At 42.0% G+C, this 19,178-nt stretch overlaps 1 protein-coding gene across 4 annotated transcripts in view; it reads right to left on the minus strand.

Annotated features, from left to right (window-relative positions):
• Nucleotides 1-19,178, minus strand: part of STON2 (stonin 2) — a 74,566-nt gene that overhangs the window by 14,370 nt on the left and 41,018 nt on the right. The gene's annotated exons all lie outside the window — the stretch shown is intronic.

A 19,178-nucleotide genomic window follows, 5' to 3' on the forward strand; every position in this document is an offset into this window, starting at 1 on the left:
ACTTACTTGTCTGTGCATTTGCCGTTACCACAAAAGCACATGGGGTTTGGTGATGGCACTGTAAAAGGTGCCCAGGTGTGATTCTTCCCCAGGATGTGTTCAGTAAAGAGACTCTTTGTCATACCCAGTGAACAAGAGTCTGACAGTCCTTGGATGTCTCTGAAACATCTCTCAGAGAAGCTGTGATCTAGGGATATATGTTAGGATAAGGAAAAACATGTTTTTCACTTGTGTTGTGGAAGCTGTCCTCATCCTCTCTCAGGACAGGGCACCTTTGACTGCTATTTTCCTAGTCTTAGGCTCTGCAAGAGACTTTGTAGAAAACTGTATCACAGTGTGCTATTTCAGTCCCAGCTCTTCCCAGGATTGTTGTTGTGGTAGTAAGATGTTTTCCAAAATGAGCACAAATTCTCAGTGTTAAGAAATTTAATTATTTTTTTCCCATTTTCTTCCTGCTGAGCTAATGAATCAGAGTGCTCCTAAAAATGAGCAGCCAGCATGAAATTATACTGAGTAGCTGCACGATGTTTGCTCTACATGATACAGCAGTGCTGGCATTTGTGCTTTTTGCTTCTCCCAGATATCCCATGTTTTACACAAGTCACTGTTCTACAGTACAAGTGAGAAGTAAATGTGAAATGTAGCACTGTGGTATAGCTGTACACCTGTGATTTGAGCTTAATTTACAACAACAACAACAACAATAATTTAAAGTCATTATTTAAATTGCCACCAGTTCCCAAAAAAGATGAACTTGATTCCCATTCTGCCTCGACCATAACAGACAATTTGAATATTTATTTCAGCTACCATTTAGAGTATGAAATAGGGAATATTCATGCTAGCTGAAGTGCTGCCATGAGCTCATTATAATGTCTTGGCTAACTTGATATTCTGGCCCTCTCATTCCAGCAATATCTAAGTTTACCCAACCTTAATACAAAGCAACAACAAGAACAGATAGCTTTTACAGACTCCCCATGCACTGCAGAGTGTACATGAAAAGAAGTGCCATTGCCTCAGTTTCTCAGATTTTTTTTTTCTTTACCCTGCCATCTCACTCCCAGCTTTGCACAGTGCCTGTCTGCAGCCCCTGTTACTGGTCACACCTCAAGGTGCAGTGGTGGATTCTTTACCTGCTAAGTATTGCCACAAGGCTATGAATCAACTTGGGAGAGGAAAACAACAACAACAACCCAACTGACTATTATCCACAATCACTCCCTGAATGAGAAAGTAGTAAAGAACCCACGAAGAATAATCTGACATTCTTCTGATCCTCAGTACACACCAATATGTTGTCTATACTGTTTCATGTCTTTCCAGGACTTTGGTCATCCAGCATGTAGCACCTTGAAGCAAAGGTTTTATGGTATTTCCAGGAAAACAGTCTGTTTCTTCTAGTACTTATAAAATTCCTGTATTTATAAGATCTGGGTTGCTTAAGAGCAGACGCCTTTTCTCTGCCTGCAATTGTGATTTCCTTGTGACAAGGAAAGAAAGCTTTGGTTCTCTCTAATGTATCATCTTTTCATTTTTTTTTTATTTGGCTAAACCATCAGGTAGTATCATGTTACTTGTGCCTGGGGGAAAGGGAGCCATCCAACTGCTAAAGGACATTGATACTGCAAAGTGTTTGTGATCAAAACCGCACTATGAAAGTAGGAAGAAGATCTGAGGGTATTACATACCTTTCAAAAAAGAAAGGTAGATAACAACTTTCAGAAATGGACCTGAGCAAATGCCTGAATTTTCAAATTTCTGAGTACTGATCTATTTTGCCTCTTGAGAGAAATTAGCTCAGAGCTTCATGGCATGACTGTTCCTGTTAACTGAATATATTAATTTACATATAATTCAGATAGCTCTTTGAACTTTAGTCTGTAGTAAAGGCATACCCTTAACATGTCACACCTTCCAGAGGGGTCCTGACTTCCCTGAGGTAGTCTACACCAGTCCCTCAGACACAGCAAGCACTGCTAAGATTTCTGTTGGCATAGCTGGATCTCTTCTAGGGCTCTTTACATAAAGTCCACCAGACACTGGTATACAGACTTGGGTCTTTAAAGATCATCCAGTTCATGAGGATGCCAGCAACAAAACCTGTGGTGTCTGCATAAGCAATTATAGAAAAGCAGAAAATGCAGGTAGGCAGAATCTAGAAGAAATCAAGGACCAGGCTGCTGTGCAGTTATGTCTCCATGACAAAGGTTATACTTCCACATAGTTTCCATGACATCCACATCTGGTAATTTTCTTGCTTTCCATATCCGAGTCAATACAACTGTGTGCACATTTTTTTGGGCAGTCTGTCACATTTCTGATCTTACCAAGAGAGATGGCATAATTTAAAAGACATTTAAAGTGAATGGGCCATCACTTTGAAGTGATACAACTGGACTCCTATTTCCAGCCTTGACACCACATACGTGGTTGTGGGACAACATCACTATCACATCGCAGCTTCTAGCTCTCTTCCTGCTTTTTTCTAATTCCTGACTGTAGAAGTGTTACATGTGGAATATTGTCCCTCTGTACCTCAGTATCCAGTACATTTCTGTGACTCTTAGAGAACACAGTGTAAATAGGTAAATGCCACAGAAGTGGATAGAAACCTATAAACTGATTCAATTAATAGTTCTGTCATATCTATGCACTTGAGAAGACTTTCAAGTTTAGTACAAGCTATGAAGCCAGGCCTATTTTCATCAGTGTTCCTTTTCTCACAGCTCTGTTAGTGGTTGAAGGTCAAATCTCTTACTTCTTCAGAGAGCAGCATAAACATAGAGTAGGGAAGTGCACAGAAACCAGTTGCAAGAATATACAGCTCAAAGCACAGAAGACTTTCTGTCCACAGGAGGGTACTACCTGCTTACTTTGCATGGAAGAAATCCCTATGAGGATAACAGTTATTACATCCACATGTTTCCTAGGTACCTTTGCTATCAATTAACAGGTGGTAACATTAAGAAATGTCCTCTCACAACCTTGCAGGACAATTTCTTCCCATGAGCTTCAGAAGAGATTTTGGAGACAGAAGAGGCATCCACCTTGCCTCTTTTCAAGATTACAGAGGGCAGCTGTAAAACCCCAAACCTCTTGACCATCAACACACTACAGATTGCAAGACAGATTTGTAAGCACTCCTCAGACTTTTGAGTGTCTGTGCAAGTTATGCCATTTAGAAGAGGTGACTGCTCACACAGGCCGTGCCCTCTACTCTTGCTACTGAGCACACCACATGCAAAAATTTAACAGCAATTTAGTTCTCCAACATGTTGAACTTAGTGCAAAAGTTAAGTTTTATGGCACAGCTAAGAGACATTTCAAAATCACTACACACTAAATAAACAGCAGGAGAAGGTTCAAGATGAAAGACTGAAGTCACAGATCTGATCTCTGCGGTTTCCTCTCACTCATTCTCCTCCCACTTGACTGACTACTCAGGTCATGTGGGATGGCTTCATCCTTAGGTAACTTTTCAATTCACAGTACTCTGCCAAATCACAACATCTCTTGAACACAATTGTCTAAATTTAGGCCATGTAAATCTGGCCTACTTAAACCTTGTGTAGTTGCATCCCAAATCCATACTACAACAGTACTAAATAGACTGTTCCCAGCAGTGGCTTAGTCACTACTCAAATACAATGCCTGTTGCTTGGTTAACTATTGCAAATTCATCCTAAGTCCTATAAGAAGTTTATTTGTCAAAAGAAGTTAAATCATCTAAAGCTACAAAGAAGTTATATCATAGAGCTTCCAGATCTATTTAAAACACAATGAATTTCATCTAGGTTCAATTAATTTATCCCCACGAGTCTCTATAAGAACTGCTGTATTTTATTTTAAATGTAAGCCATCATGCAGATACTAAACTGAAGATGGAATACAAGAAGATGATGACTCAGCCCTCACAGCTAGGTTGCAGCAGCCCTCATACTACAAGAAAACTATTGAAAAGGACAGTCCTCCACATGCCATCTTAAAGGACCCTAAAGTTTTTGTTGACTTTCTCCATTGATGTTTTGACTTTTTCTAACAATTATCTTTCTACACAGAAGTCTGTGTTTATGGGAAGGAAGAACTACTGTATTTCAGGCATTTGTGCTTACAGCGCTTCATTGCTCAGAGTTATTTGTGTTCACCACAAGTACCCCTTGCTGCTTGGAGAAGGAAAAGAGCATCTTCCCAGAAAATGAGACTGAACTGACCATTAGGACACTGGTTTCATGCTACCAGAACAGCAGTAGTTGCAGCTGTAAGTCTCATTGCACTATGCAGGAAGCTATCCATCATTTTCCTCTTCTCTTTTTATTTTTATTCAACTGGAGAATTGTTTTAATTAATTTAATCAGAGCTCTTTCACTCTTCCTTGAATAAAGAAAATGTTCAAGATAACAAAATTAATTTGCAACATAGAACTTTCTTGCATAATTTAATTTAAAAATACTCAGTATTTTTATTGTGTTATGTTTACTGAGTAGTTAAAACTTGGATTTATAAAAAAAATTCCATACCAGCAGTGTGTCAGATATGGTATGGAATAACTGAAAAAATATTTCAGCAATTCACAGTCTGTGTACAGTGAACTCCCCTTTCCCTTGTACACATCTTGGCTGCAACGACAGCAACTTTCATAAAAGATCCTTACGTGTTCTGCAGTCTGTACTATGCAGTGCCTAAGAAATCAGAATGTATCTGGCTAATCTTAAGACAAAATCAAGCATCTGTAACACATTGTGCCCAAAACTGATAAAATACATTTGCGCAAAAGATATCCATATTCAGAAAATGTTCTTTCCAGATCTACTGCTCAGTTTTTAGCCTGTAAACACTTAGAAGTTAATGTACTAATACTCCTACACAGACTTACAGTCAAGAACAAGCATACAGCCTATCCAAAAATCACCAGAACATTGCAGTAGAGAGAAATATACAGCTTTTAAGTGTAAGTGCCTGTGTCTCCAATTCATACTAATTTATCATTTGAACAGTAGACTCTAAATTAGACATGGTTCATACAAGTAATGGACAAGGTTGTAATGTCTTGAATAAACCGTTACATCTTTACATCAGGCAGGAATTACATGTTAGAAGCAGTTACTTTTAAAAGGAATAAAATTCTCCTAGTCATAGCTAGAAAACATTTCATACTCCAAGTAAAAACACTGCTTATCACTTAAACATAGCTTGCTTTTTTTTTTTTTTTCAGTGAAGATGGCTACTCTAAAAAGAAACTGAAGTAAACACTTTTTGCACTCTTTACATTCTTAAAAGAGTGGGGTTCTTCTCTCGTGTAACACAACAGTAGTGAATGGGTCCCAGAACTATTACAGAAAAAGAGGCTTTTTGATTTAGTCCATATGAAAGCCACAGATCAAGAGAGCTCCTGAAGATCAGTTCATGTGTTTCTATTAGCTGGCCAGAAGGTGGTACATTAACACTGATACAATTGGAAGAAGTGTTCAAGATTTTTACAAGATTTAGACAAGACTATGCCTATTCAAAGAATTCACATGTTACAAGTGACATAACACTATTTGTTTATAATTAGAGTCAAGTTGTGAACAGATCTCACCTAACTGGTGGAGAAAAGACTAAAACCTCCTTTTTCTACCTGAGAACTTATTTCTATTACACAAACAGGTATATTCATAAAGTAAATGTCTTAGCAAGTAAGCATACCTACATGATTCATTACAAAGCACCTTCATTTCTACCCCTGAAGACATGGTACAAACATGACTGACATATTTTTACCACTATGTCATCCAACTGTGTTCTCAGCAAGGTGTGCTCAGCCCAGAGGTTACCAAGACAGTGACTACACCCTAGACTTAGTCATGGTTACTGCCATGGGAATACTTACACTCCCTCTTTAGGTAGGCAAGACAAAGCCTGTGTGTGAAGGGACACAGCAGAGCTGGAAAACACCAAGCTGATCCTGTTTCAGCAGAAAGATCAGTAAGAGAATGAGAGATTCTCTGCAGAAGAATGAATCACGCTATGTCATCTTTCATTCAAAAGGAGAACAAAGAGCAAATGAGAACAAGACATGTACAACATTTTTCAAAAGTGGTTCCTTTAAAAGTACTTTGGCAAAGATAAATGAAGACAGTTTTCCTCAATGTACTTTGGACTTTGCTTCTCTCCACAGATGTGTGCCTTCCTCTCTGATTTTAATCCACAGTACATACAACATATCCTTCGATAGTGGAACTGCCACTGAGATGAGACGATTGACCTCGTGAAGAAATGAGAGTGAATAAGGAAAGAGAAATGTGTCTGCAAGCTCAGGATGCTTCACAAAGTTGGTATTTGGCAAGCAGAATAAATCTGTAGCCAACCCTATAAATGCAAAGACAATCCCACTCCATCTTGGAGGAGCTGATGTGACCATCCGTTGAACAAGCTCTATTTTGCAAAAGGCAATCACATAAATCTCTCATACGCAGCCAATACGTTACTTCATTACACCGTAGCTTCCTGTCTGCCAGGACAGACTGGTAACAAAGCACAGAGGTTTGCACACCTTGTTAGTTCTGTCTTGAGTATTGAAGTAATACCACATGGAACCTGACATTTGTAGTGCCAGACTGCAGGTGGAAATGTGTCAGCTACTGGATCCACTCAGAATCTGGGGTCCCACTGAGCAGCATAACCTTTGGCAGCAAAGCAACACACTATGGTCTCATGCATTGAGTAATGAATTCAAAGGGCTGCTGCAGTACTGCATAGGTGTGGGGTCTGGCCCTGATGAATAAATGTGAGAAATGTTCCCATAGCCATAGGAAAATCCAAGGCATGAGACCATCATGTGTGTTAAGTGGGTGAAACACTGGCTATTGCCAGTCCTTCAGCTCAGAAACTGTACTGGTAGTGACCACAAATGGGAACATCAACTGATGACAACTTGGTAGTCAATGCAAAATAACTGGTTCTCTGATTCCTAGGTAGGCAGTTCATGCATGGCTGAAGCCAGTGTCACCCCAACTACCTGCTCAAGTCTTGTGCTGATTCTTTAGCAAAAGAAGGCAAGTCAGTATACAGGGATGTTGAATAAGCCTGTACCAGTGCTCAATCTACTGCTTACAAAACTAGACACTGTACATCATTTAGAAAGAGACAGAATATTTTACATCTTCAAAATGCGCTACTGCAAACACTTCTGGCTCCTCACAACATTTAAAAATAGTAGCACAAACTTCCTCATTCCTGTGCCCAAGGCATTTCCCAGGATCAAGTTTTATATCATATCAAGTCAGCAGCTCACATCCTGTCTGCCAGATACGTCTGCATATCTCAGGTCATGCGGTCAAGAGGTAATCTCATACACTACCTTTACCCTGAGCAATTCCAAAATGATTTACAAGTTATGTCACTGCTGGTATTTAAAACAAACCCAAAGACCCATTTAGAAATTTCTAATGTAAGATTCTGTGGAAACTTCAATTTCAGTTATGTATTTTAATCATTTAGTTACCTGTTGAACTGTGAAGACAAATGTGTTTCATAGACAAGACAGCTGATACATAGCTATAAATTATGGAAGACAGCTGTGCTCAACTTTTGCCTATCGCTAATACTTTTCACCCCTGTAGCTTGTTATGCAAACACTTTGTTTAAAATGCAGAATACACCATGTAACTGCATGAGAGTAGCCAGTTTGGCCAGTTCTTCTTGACTGAAAGCTTATGTGAGCTCCAGGCTACAGGGAAGTTTTATGAGCTAACAGGTGAGGTGCTCAATGCAAAGGTGAGAAGAGCTATAACAAAGCCACATGTATCTGAATTTATTTATTTTTTATTAATTCTGAAAGGATTTTTGACACATAACACAAAGGACTGAAGGTAACTGGCCAGAAATGGTGTGAGAAAATACAAAGGACAGCCTTATCTACATGCAATGCCTGACCCACATAGATACCACTGAAGATGCACCTGCCAGTTCAACATCCATACCCTCAATAAAAAATATTAATTAAATGTGCCTGAGAAGCAGGATGATGCAAAGGATATGACACAGAAATGGGCTGCAAAAGCCTTAGGTTCTAATCTGAACCATGTGACTAAGTGACCTTCAGCTAACAATTTATGGCCTTTGTTCCACAAGTTTTCTCTCTGTAGCAAAGCAAAAATACTGATGTAATGGAAAGTTTTAATGGTTACTGTCATGTGTGTTTGATAAATAGATAATCGTAAGTCATGTGAAAGCTCGTGGGTTTTCTAGGAACCATACAGGATAAAGGGAATAAGCAAGGAAGCTCCTGTAGGGAATAAAACAATTGTAGAGAGTAGAAGCTGTGGCCCTTGACTGAGCAAAGCTTTTGTGTGTCAAAGTAGTTCTTTGTGTACTGGCCATTGCAAGCAAGTGCATCTGGATGAAAAGAGAAAGGTGGAGAAACTGGAGTAAACAGCTAAGGTTCAATGCTTACATACCAGACTGGCTGTGAACTGCAAGGAAAAATGCTGGGCTTTTGCTTCTTCCTGTTTGCTCCTCCCATAGGCTGAAAAACAGGGTACTGTCCACACTACTCAGAGACAAGGAGGATTCCACCAAAAAATATTGGAGGCGATATTTGCCTGAAAAAGGCTTACCAAGACCTTGGAAAGCAAATGCTTGCAGCAACAGATCATGAAACATGCTTCTTACAGTCAGATAGACTCCACTTTATTTGGTTATTGTTCTGTCATTGTCTTCAAAATTCATACTGGGCTGCTGCTAAGGTGGTTGCATGGTTGAGTCAGAATGCTGCATTGCCTGTTTTCACCTCTTGAGGCCTTTAAAGATGTGTTTTGGATATATGTTGAGCATGACAATTTAGAGAGACAGAACATATTGTTCTTACAAGAAATATTCCCACTACTGGTAACCTAATTCCAGCCTCCTTTACAGTGACACTGATCTCAGTTTTTGCTCATCAAAAAGAAAGTGATGCTACAAGGGTTGTCTTGGAGAGTGTTATAAAAAGCACAGCTGCACCATCAGAGTTTGTGCCTGCCCTGCCAGTCTGGCAAGCACAACCATACCACCAACCAACTTCAGCCAACTTTGGAAAATAACAGAGTTGACCCAGCTCATTGTATACATGTAACAAATTAATTCCCAAAGAGAGTGGAAGACAGACTATGTGTCAGCTTGTTCATCCAAGTACGTTTTAATTAATTGTCCTGCTATACAGCCCTCTGTCCAAGTCTGAGAGTCTTGTTATCATCCCATGGTGTTATCAGCATGTCATCTCCAACCTCAAGGCAGCTGTCAACCAGCCTGGGAGGATGCTATGACAGACTGGCTCGTTTTACGATATATTGCTGTGATTGATGAGGCCATTTCCCCTTTTCCACACTCATCTGCTCCAGGCCTGAGACTCCCTTAGCATGACCAGTCCAGGCTCCAACCATAAAACCCCAGCTGTTGTGCAGCTATTCACAATTGCAGGAAATTAACAGAACCAAATACTGGGCTGTTGCCTATCTTATGTCATTTGGAGTTTTGTTTTTCCTTTTTGTATGTATGTGTGTAGCTGCCACGGCACACAGGATTATTCAGGGTCGCTCCACAGAAACAGCCAAACAGAAATGATCCAACAAGCAATTTCTTCCTCCCCCACCTTGGACCACATTGGTTTGATTACAGTGAATGGGAGGGAGGCGTGGGACTGGTAAGTGTTAAAGTTTGAGCAAAAGTCTTCTTCTCACCACAAGAATGGAAAAATGTAATTCATTATGTTATCACAGCACTGTGGTGAGAAGTGAAGAAGAAACCTGTACTTCAATCCTCTGAGCTGATCTTAACTTCCCATCTTTTCATCTTTAACAGGCATCTTCAATCCAAACTATGATTCTGGCTGGAGGCAAAATACAGAGTATACATGGTCCAAATTTCTGTATGCTAGTCCTGAACAACTTCTCAGACAACTGATTTCCTTTATAATTTTTAAGTTTTAGCAACCCTTACCACCACCTAGTCTTAGCTGTATGTCCTATTTCATCCCCAAATGATGCTCACCATTCTTTTCTCAGGAATGCAGAGAGGGGAGGAAAAGGGAATCCTGAAAATCCTTGTCCTGAGGCAACAGAAGTAGGAATCAGGCAGGGTACTAGAGCCGGATAGGGTGGAGCTCTGACAGTGTCAGGATAATCCCTGTACAAAACACACCACAGAAAGCTAAGTGGAAATAGACTTCTGCATTCTGGAAATGTGGAAGGGACCTAACAGATCTCTTCAGGGTACAGAACAAGATTAGTGAGGAAAAAAAAAAGGTATGGTCAGCGTGATAGGAAGCCTTACCGCCTCTATCACCAAACTGCGTAGCTGGTTTGGTGGTGGCGCCAGAGATGAGAGCTGAGCACAGAATGTGACCAATGTGAAGGAAAACAACAGGGCCCCCACAGCTGCTGTGCCCTGTAAACAAAGCTCAGCTTTCTGAAGGGCCATGTGAGATTTTGCAGAAGAGTCCTGAAAGAACTGAGGTCTGCCCAAAGGAAACAACAGGGATTAGAGAAATGAGGAACATGGGGTAATAAGATGAGGACTTTACTGACCTTAAACAAAAGCTACTAAGATTATAAAACATATATATTTTAATGTATTCCTACAAAAAGATCAAATGAACATTCAAGAAATAAATGGGCAATACTTAAATGCATAATCAAAATACCCAAAAGCAGTATCTTACAGAGTGGCACTGACTGGTGGAAGAAATTTGACTAGAGTTACCTAAGAAGAACAACATTGCTATGGACAAGAACGACTGCTCACTTCACTGGAGAGCATACTATTCTAACATTTCAAGAACTGATCTTATCCTAGGAAAAGAGATTTTTTTTTTTCCTTTATGAGATAACACTGCAAAATTACTTCAGTATGTTATGAAAATGGGGGTGGGAGAAATTTTTTGTCCACTGGTCTATTTTGATAAAGGATTTATATAAAATGTCAGAAATAGCTGTCAGATGAGAAAGTATCACCAGTGGACTTCCACTAGCTTAACAAGTCTAGAAGAAATGTCTAAACTCATTTAGGAATGTAATGTATTCTGGTCTTTTGCACTGCTTCTCCTCAGTTTGCAGATTTGTACCACTCATCTAGGTCACATCAAGGTCAAATGGCAGAAACAAAAAGACCAGTCATGTGGACAAGGATATGCACCCTACGGAAAGGTTTGAATTTAACTTCTCACATGGAATGGCATTTCTTGTAGGCTTTGTTCAGAAAAACACACATGAGCACTCAAAGTCATGCAAGAGAATTCTGCCTTCCCACTGGCTTCAGGAAAGCATGTTTCTGCTTGAGACAAGGAAAGAGAATGTACTGGGAGTGTGTTTATTTGAACCACAATTTTAATGCTCTAGAAATGCTGACAGCTTGCAAGATTAAATTCTGTATTTACTGACTCAGCAGCATCCTCCCCCCTAAATTTCTCCATCATCATCGCACCACAACATAAGGGGAAAATTCTAGAAAACAAAGTATCTACGGACACTTGGCAAATCTGCACTTGAGTTCTCTGAGATGGATCTAAATAAAACTGTTTCTTGGGGTCAACTCTGATGATTTTGGATATGAAAACTGGTTCACCCATAAAGCAAATTGAAACCCAGATTTCTCGTTACATGATGTGAACAGTTGTCAATGGCAGCAGCCTGACTGTGCAGGGATAAAAACCATGACACAGTCCTGTGGGTGAGCCAGTCTCCTTAAAAATAGTTTCAGGATGCATCAGGAAGCAATTACCAAATCCAAACAAAACTTATGACCCCTCTCCTTCTTCACCAACTATCACTTGGGAGAAGCCAGAATTATTTTTCTCCTCTGTCCCCTATAGGTAAAACATTATTTAAGGGGATTTCCCACCCCCCCCCCCCCCCTTAAACTTTTAGCGCTGTTCAGTCTCTTTGTGCCGAGCCTTTTGTCTTCGGGAAGAGGCTATTTCGCTGGAAGCCGATGGAAAGACAACTGTCCGGCAGACAATGGAGCTGTCTGCAGAGCAGGCGCTTCGAGCGGGGAGCGAGATGGCTGAGCCAGAGGCGTTCCGGCCTGTTGCCATAGCAGCGGGGTGAGCGGGCTGCCCTCCCCGGCCGCCGGCTGCGGGGAGCCCGGGCTGGTGTCCGTGCCTGGGCCCGGAGAGGGCAGGGCAGTGCCGGGAGCCCGGGCTGGGTGTCCTGCGGGGCCCGGGCAGGGCAGGGCAGTGCCGGGAGCCCGGGCTGGGTGTCCTGCGGGGCCCGGGCAGGGCAGTGCCGGGAGCCCGGGCTGGGTGTCCTGCGGGGCCCGGGCAGGGCAGTGCCGGGAGCCCGGGCTGGGTGTCCTGCGGGGCCCGGGCAGGGCAGTGCCGGGAGCCCGGGCTGGGTGTCCTGCGGGGCCCGCGCAGGGCAGTGCCGGGAGCCCGGGCTGAGTGTCCTGCGGGGCCCGGGCAGGGCAGTGCCGGGGCTGCGCGGCCCTCACTGCGGGCCGGCCCTCGCTCCAGGCTCCCCCGCAGGACCGGCTTGTACGGACAAGCCTGGGCGCTAATTACAGAATTTGAACTAGATCAAAATAACATGCACCAAACACGTTAAAAGCATTGCGCGCCTGGAACTGGCATCCTTCAGGGTCCGCCAGAAATAGCTGGGAAAACAGAAGGTCCCTGGCTATGGTCATTTCACAGAAAGCTCTGGCTGATCAAGGATGTTGAGTGGATGGCTTGCAATTTTAACACAAAGCAGGAACAAATTCTACATATTTTATCTATTTCTCCAGCACAGCAGGGTACAGCAGGAACCATTAGAAAGTCATTCAATGGAAGTGGCAATACTTTCCCAACACAGGGAATAAAGATAGATAGCAATGGTAGCATTATCCTCTGTAAACACAGAGGTAGATTTGAACAGGAGGACAGATACTGGAATCCTATATGCTTTCCCCAGCTTTTGGCTCTCAGCACCGAGTCTCTGTATGTACATGTAGCTCTGGAGTATGCATATTTTTATAATCCACACCTGAGTCTCACTGTCCAAACTGAAAAGTTCTGGTTGCTTTTGTGATAGGCAAGACCTTTTTCTGAATGATCTTTGATGAAAGAAAAAAAAAAAAATCTATTGTCATCCTCTTATTTCACTTCTTACTCTTATTTACTCTAATGCTTGGGTACAGAAATTGAGGGAACAATATCAACCAGACAAAGCAATTCCCTTTTCAGCCAAGACCAGCATTACTTTTGATTTGTTTGGAAGAACAAGGATCCTGCCTGCACCAGCTGTCCACTCCAACAGTTTGTAAACGATAAGTTTTATGTAAGTACACCAAAGTCTGAGTGTTTCTTCACTGTCTTTTTGACCAGCAAAGCAGGCTGAAAATCTCTTGAGAACAGGAGCTCTCATGAGACTGTATGAACTTCAGGTCAGGACAGAGTCTCCTGGATCAGCATTCCTGACAACATTTCAGTGATTCTCTGTTGGTCCCAGCTGGAACCTGTACATGCTGAGGCAGCTGCAAAACAGACAATAAGCTCAACTGAACAGCTTCCAGCTTTGGTAGAGCTCTGGAGTTCAGCTTAAATATGGGAAGGAGAAAGTTCAGGTTGGTTCTTTTCATTTACATTACTTCATTCATTTCTTAACAAGGGACCACCTGGAAAGGGGATATTGCCCTGTCTGCCCATGGATGGCCAGATGCCAAGCAGATTGCACTGCTGAGTGGATATACTCCTCAGATGTCTGCACTTGCACGATGCAGCAGATAAAAGATATGTAAAGCAGAACTCCTATATCCTGCAAGCAGCAATTTTGCTGAAGTGGCAAAAGGGAGCCTTTCTTGCTACACTGAACCAGTAGGAGACTTAGATGGAAATAATTTTGTAAACCTCATTCAGTGTTGACTGTAAAGATGTTTTACCCTAAATGCTATCTTCAGTAGTGTGTACTTAGGGATAATGTGCATGGATTTCCTTCAGGTAAGGAGTCAGAGGGAAGTAGGCAACATTATGGGATGGATGGCACCTTTGGAAGCAGTGATTCTGGAGAAGATTTGGATGACTATCAGCTCTGATGTGATCTTGAGACTAAAAGAACCCATATAATAGGATTTAGGAAGAGACAAACATGATGAGGATGGGAAATAATTTCACCTGTGTATTTAGTATGGTCTGATTCCTGGTGGAACTTGATCTTTTGTCTAGAATTCAGGAGCACAGAAAAACTGAGAATTGTTCAGAAAAGATTCAGAACAATACAAAGGAATAAAAACTACCACACATCAAAAGACAAAAGCTCAACCTATTTAATTCGCGCTATGGGAGATTCAGGAACAATCAGTCTGTAAGCACCTACACAGAAAATTAGAAAAGAAAAATTGCTGTGATCTAGTAAGTGATATGCAGTAGTTGGTAGGCAACATGGAGAAACTGAGATTAAAAACCACGCAGAGGCAATTAACCACTGAACTGATTTACAAAAACCCTGCTCAGTGAAGTCACAGGAGTGCTTTAGGCAGGTGAGATTATTCTAGTTCTCACAGGAACTAAATCAGGGATGTGCTATGTTTTGTGATATGCAGAAGCTCCAGCTACATGATCACTTTAAAGCTTTTAGACCTTTTAATCTGCATGGGAAAAAATATAGCAATGGTTATTTAAGTGCCTCTATCCCACTCCCCTGTTGTGTGATGAATTTCAAAACAGCTGAATGAATTTTAGTGTTGTTCCCTCACAGAAAAATAATTATAAAACTAAATTAGATGTGGAAAGTTGATGTCAAATTGAGCATCTTGGAACCACTGTAAAAAACGAAAAATTTAGTTTTTCAGATTTTACAAAAAGTTACAAAGCCAGACCAATATTCAGAAGGCCAAGTATAAACATATCTGTGAGGATGTCCTCACACAACCTGCTATCAAAGTACTCAGACATACACAATCCTACACATGATACTGCAGGACTAAATGATATTGAAAATAACAGAGGAATAAAATATTTTGCATGAGATTACCCCTTCTTATATAGCACAACTTCGCTGAAATTTGCTTTCTTGCACTTCAAAACCCGATTCCTGAAGTACAATTCTGTGTAAATCCAGCTGCTTATTCCTGCATACATGGGGGAAATGCACTGCTTGTGCTTTCAACAAATACCGAGGCACTGAAATCCCCTAACAATGCAGCCTTGACGAATCTGAATTGCTCACTCACCCACTGAAATTCTATACAGAACAGCTCAGAGTTGTTAATCTCACAGCAAAACCTGCTTCCAAGCCTTCCCTTTCTTGAGCATCTCACTGGGCACAGACACAGATCTCCATTATAATTTCAGCAATATTTGCAGAAAATGAATGTAGCTCTTTTCGTATGTTTCATTTTATCTTCTATACAAAGAAACAAGCAACTTTTCCTCCGTCTGATCAGAAGAGAAGTAACGTCCCACCAAAGTTCACGAAGCAAACCACTCTCCTCCCCCACACGCTCCTCGGCTCTACAACACGGTGCGTCCGCACCAGCGCAGTGGGCGCTATGAATAAGGCACAGGAGGAAATCAAATGCGGATTTAGCTGCATACAAAAAACGTACAATTCTCTTTTTAATCACTTGTTCTCAGGGGACGAAACGTCAACTCTCTGCCTCATCCTACCAGTAGCGCTCACAGCACCTAACCCTGCCTGTAAATAAAACTTTCCAAAGTCAGTAATATCGTGTTGGAGGTTCCCTTGGACTTCATGGGCTGGAGATGTTTGCCCCAATCTCCTTTCTCTGTAGGATCAGCCATCCCTCCGCCTGCCCAGGCGCGCACCGGCCCCGCTGCTGCAGTACCTTGCTTCTAAAAGAAGTTTATGCGCTGCTCCTCCTCCTGCTCCCACCGAAGCACGAAAAGCACCCCGAGGCGGCCGAGCTGAGCGGGTCCTCTCCTGGCTGCACTCCCAGGGCTCGGCTCCGGCTGTGGCGGCCGCGCTGCGGCGGAGGAAGGCGCCCGCGCCCTGCCCGCCGGAGCTCCGCGCCCGCCGCGCCGGCCCGCCCGCTGGGCTGGGCGGAGGTGGGGAACTGCAGGTTGGGGGCAGGTCTGGCACACCCAGAAAAGCAGGAGTGGGAGACGGACAGACACGCAGGGAGCAGCCGGCGAAACGGGAGCGGAACTTCACATTAAAGTCCGCCGAACTAAACCTCCGAAGTTTTGGGTTTTCCTCCTCCAGTAAAAAAAGCTGCACTTTTTTTGGCGAAACTAAACCAAACTGCCAAATATTTCAGCTGATCACCTTGCAGAAATGCAGCAGGCTGCTCCCGTGTCAGCAGTGGAACCACTGTGTCCCGTTAACTCTTCCGTCACCAACTGGCTTTAGGACTGGGATTTCCTTTTGTCCTCTCAGGTGAACTGTTTTGGATTTACTCCAGGCTGGGTAAATACAGAGATAACTTTTAAATGCAAAGCACATACCACATCTTAAAGAACTCAGTCAGACAGGCATTCCTAATCTCCTTGGAAACGTTTTCCTATGTTTTTCAATCACAGACATGAGTCTCTCTCAAACTAAAGAAATTCGAGGGTGGTTTTTGATCACTGAAAGGATATGAGATTCCAGTGCAGTCTTACGGATGGAGAATGAAAGGAATAAACCACCTGTTTTTAAACACCAAGCAAGACAAATTTATGACATCAATAACAGGATATGTCCATTTGTGATAGCAGGAATTAGACTTAATGATCCAGGAAGTTATTGCCAGTTCTTGCCGTAAAAGGAAGGAGAAGGAGACCCCACCTATGTACCAAACAGCCAGGTCCACGAACAGAGTGCTCCACCTGCCAAATACACTTCTAGGTATTCCCAAATGTCCTGTTTCAGCCTGTTTTTTTTCTCTCCTTGCCCTTACCTCTGTCCCAAGCAGTTCAGGTGTAAGACTGAGACATTCCTTGGGTTATTCAGGTTTTTCTCATTTCCCCTTATTGATTAGTATGTAGAAAAAAAAATAATACATGTGATATTTTGACACACTGAGGAAAACAGACTGTTTGAAGGCAAGGTTGTCTGGACAATTGGGAAGTAATGCCAAAAAGTACCTGGCATACAGAAAAATTACTGCTTTGTCATTTACCCATCAAATTATATCGGTATAGAAATAATTTTAAGTACATGAAGTTTTATGGTTTGAATGGTGGAGTCTGGCAGCATGCAGAAGTAAAAATGAAAGGTCAAGCTATGATTTCTGAGTGTTGGTACAATGGTGATTGTGAATTAAATGATGAAAGGGGGTGAGGGTAGGTGATGGAATGAATGCAAGGACAACTGTGTGAGTCCTTCCTGTGGGAAAGATGCCAAATAGCATGCAACAAAGCTGGTGCCTGCCAGCCTGCAGAAGAGACCGCCTTACTAGAGGGATATGTATATGTTGATAGGCAAGGAGTCAGAATCAGTGGTTACATGCCTTTCCTCAGAAAAAACCCAAAACAACTAGTAAACTAGGAATGGCTACATGCTGTCCTTACTTGTGCCAACCTATCTGTCCAGGCCTTTGCCAATTTAAGCCTATACTACTCACCTGAAATTAAACAATCAATGGAAGAACCAGAACATTTGTTTTGTAATCCCCCCAGGTCTGCCAACCATGAAGCTGTCCCTTATGCAACACCATCATGCCTCACTTCCCTCCCACACCTTGTTGTAACAACTTCATGTAGCAGACAAGGCGTTCTCTGTCAGCGTAAGAAAAAGCTGCTTTCACACAGGCTGAAAATTCCCAGGCTTATAGCAAGTTCAGACTAAAGCAGAATGAGATGGAGAAATTAGCCCAATGACAAACTGCTTGAACAAAAACTTTTAAAGGTGTGGGCTTAAACAAACATGCTGGCTGGAAAAAATGAAAACTCAAATCTACTCTTGTGACTTCCCAGGTAAACAGTGTTTGTTTTCTCATTTTATCCTTTCCCTCCTCAGCCAAGAGAAAACTCTATGTAGATAGTTTTGTTTGCTGTTCTGTCTGTTGCCCCAGTCTTTTTGTGTGGAACAGTAATGTAAGATGAGCAGGGAGATGAAATCATCTTTCCCCAGACTCCTCTTTTGTTTCTTGTTCCCAATTAGGGTCCATAATTAATCTGGCCACCATGACAGAGCACGGCATGGGGTGCTGGGATGTCACAGACATACTGAAACAAGCTTGTTTCTCAGGAAACAGGTTTTTCTTCATAAGGTGGTAGTCCCTTGACCTTCTGTCTAATACAAAAAAAAACCCTTCTAAAATGTGAACATTAATTAACTCAAATTAGGGACAGAATCAGATTTGTGGGGAAAGAAATAAAACCTAATTTCCAAAAAATACATGCACTATAGAGCTGTTATTTTCTCTAAGCAGAATATCTCAAAAACTGTCAAGAGCCTTTGTGAAAAATTGAAAGGATAAATTCACTCTAAAATGCCTGTTAAGCTGGTAACTCAGCCTCTGCTTGGCTGAGGGAAACCTACGTTCAACTCTGCTTTTCTCTACACAAGAGCTCAACTGGAATTTCATGTCTCTCATCCTAGAGAAGGATCCTACCCACCCTGCTATTGCTAGTTTGGGTCCAGTCTGCCAAAACCCCACCTTGGAGCTTGATGGAAGCTCAGTCAAAATCCTGTGTGGCCACAATGCCTTTCCAACAACCTCTACAAAAAACTAAAACCAGGTGATAAATATTGTGTGTCTGGTTTGGCACTTCAAAGATTGTCCTCTGGATGTTTGACAGCTCTCTGGCAGATAGTGCTGTAGATAGCTAACCAATAGAGCTTTTTCTGCTGGGGCCTGTTTGGCAGCCTAATGGATGTCACAGAGCAAATTGCTGAGAGTTCTCTAAATTCTCCCAACTACCCCTGAGAAGGTGTACTTTTCATCACACCTCACAGTCATATTTCTTTTATTCTTATTCATCCTGAAAAACATGAAAGCTGTATGAAAGTCTGTTTCAACTCTGTTTCCTGAGGCATTTTAAGCATAGGTAACAGATAAGGACTTGCTCTTGAGCAGTGTCTTGTCACTGCTGGCCTGTATTCATCCTGCAGCAGTTTGGAAAGAGAGAAAGAACCAAGCCCAGGCTGAACACAATCCTCAGTCAGCAGCACTTGGCTTGTGTTTATCATTTATTTTACAAGCACTGAATTCTGAACAGTTGCTATTCCAGGATCCATTTACTAGGAGGAAAAGATGGCAAAATTAGAGCTCTGTAGTCCAGAACGGGTTTCTGTAGT

This window comes from Poecile atricapillus, chromosome 1 (genome assembly GCF_030490865.1).
Source record: "Poecile atricapillus isolate bPoeAtr1 chromosome 1, bPoeAtr1.hap1, whole genome shotgun sequence".
Taxonomy (NCBI): Eukaryota; Metazoa; Chordata; class Aves; order Passeriformes; family Paridae; genus Poecile; species Poecile atricapillus.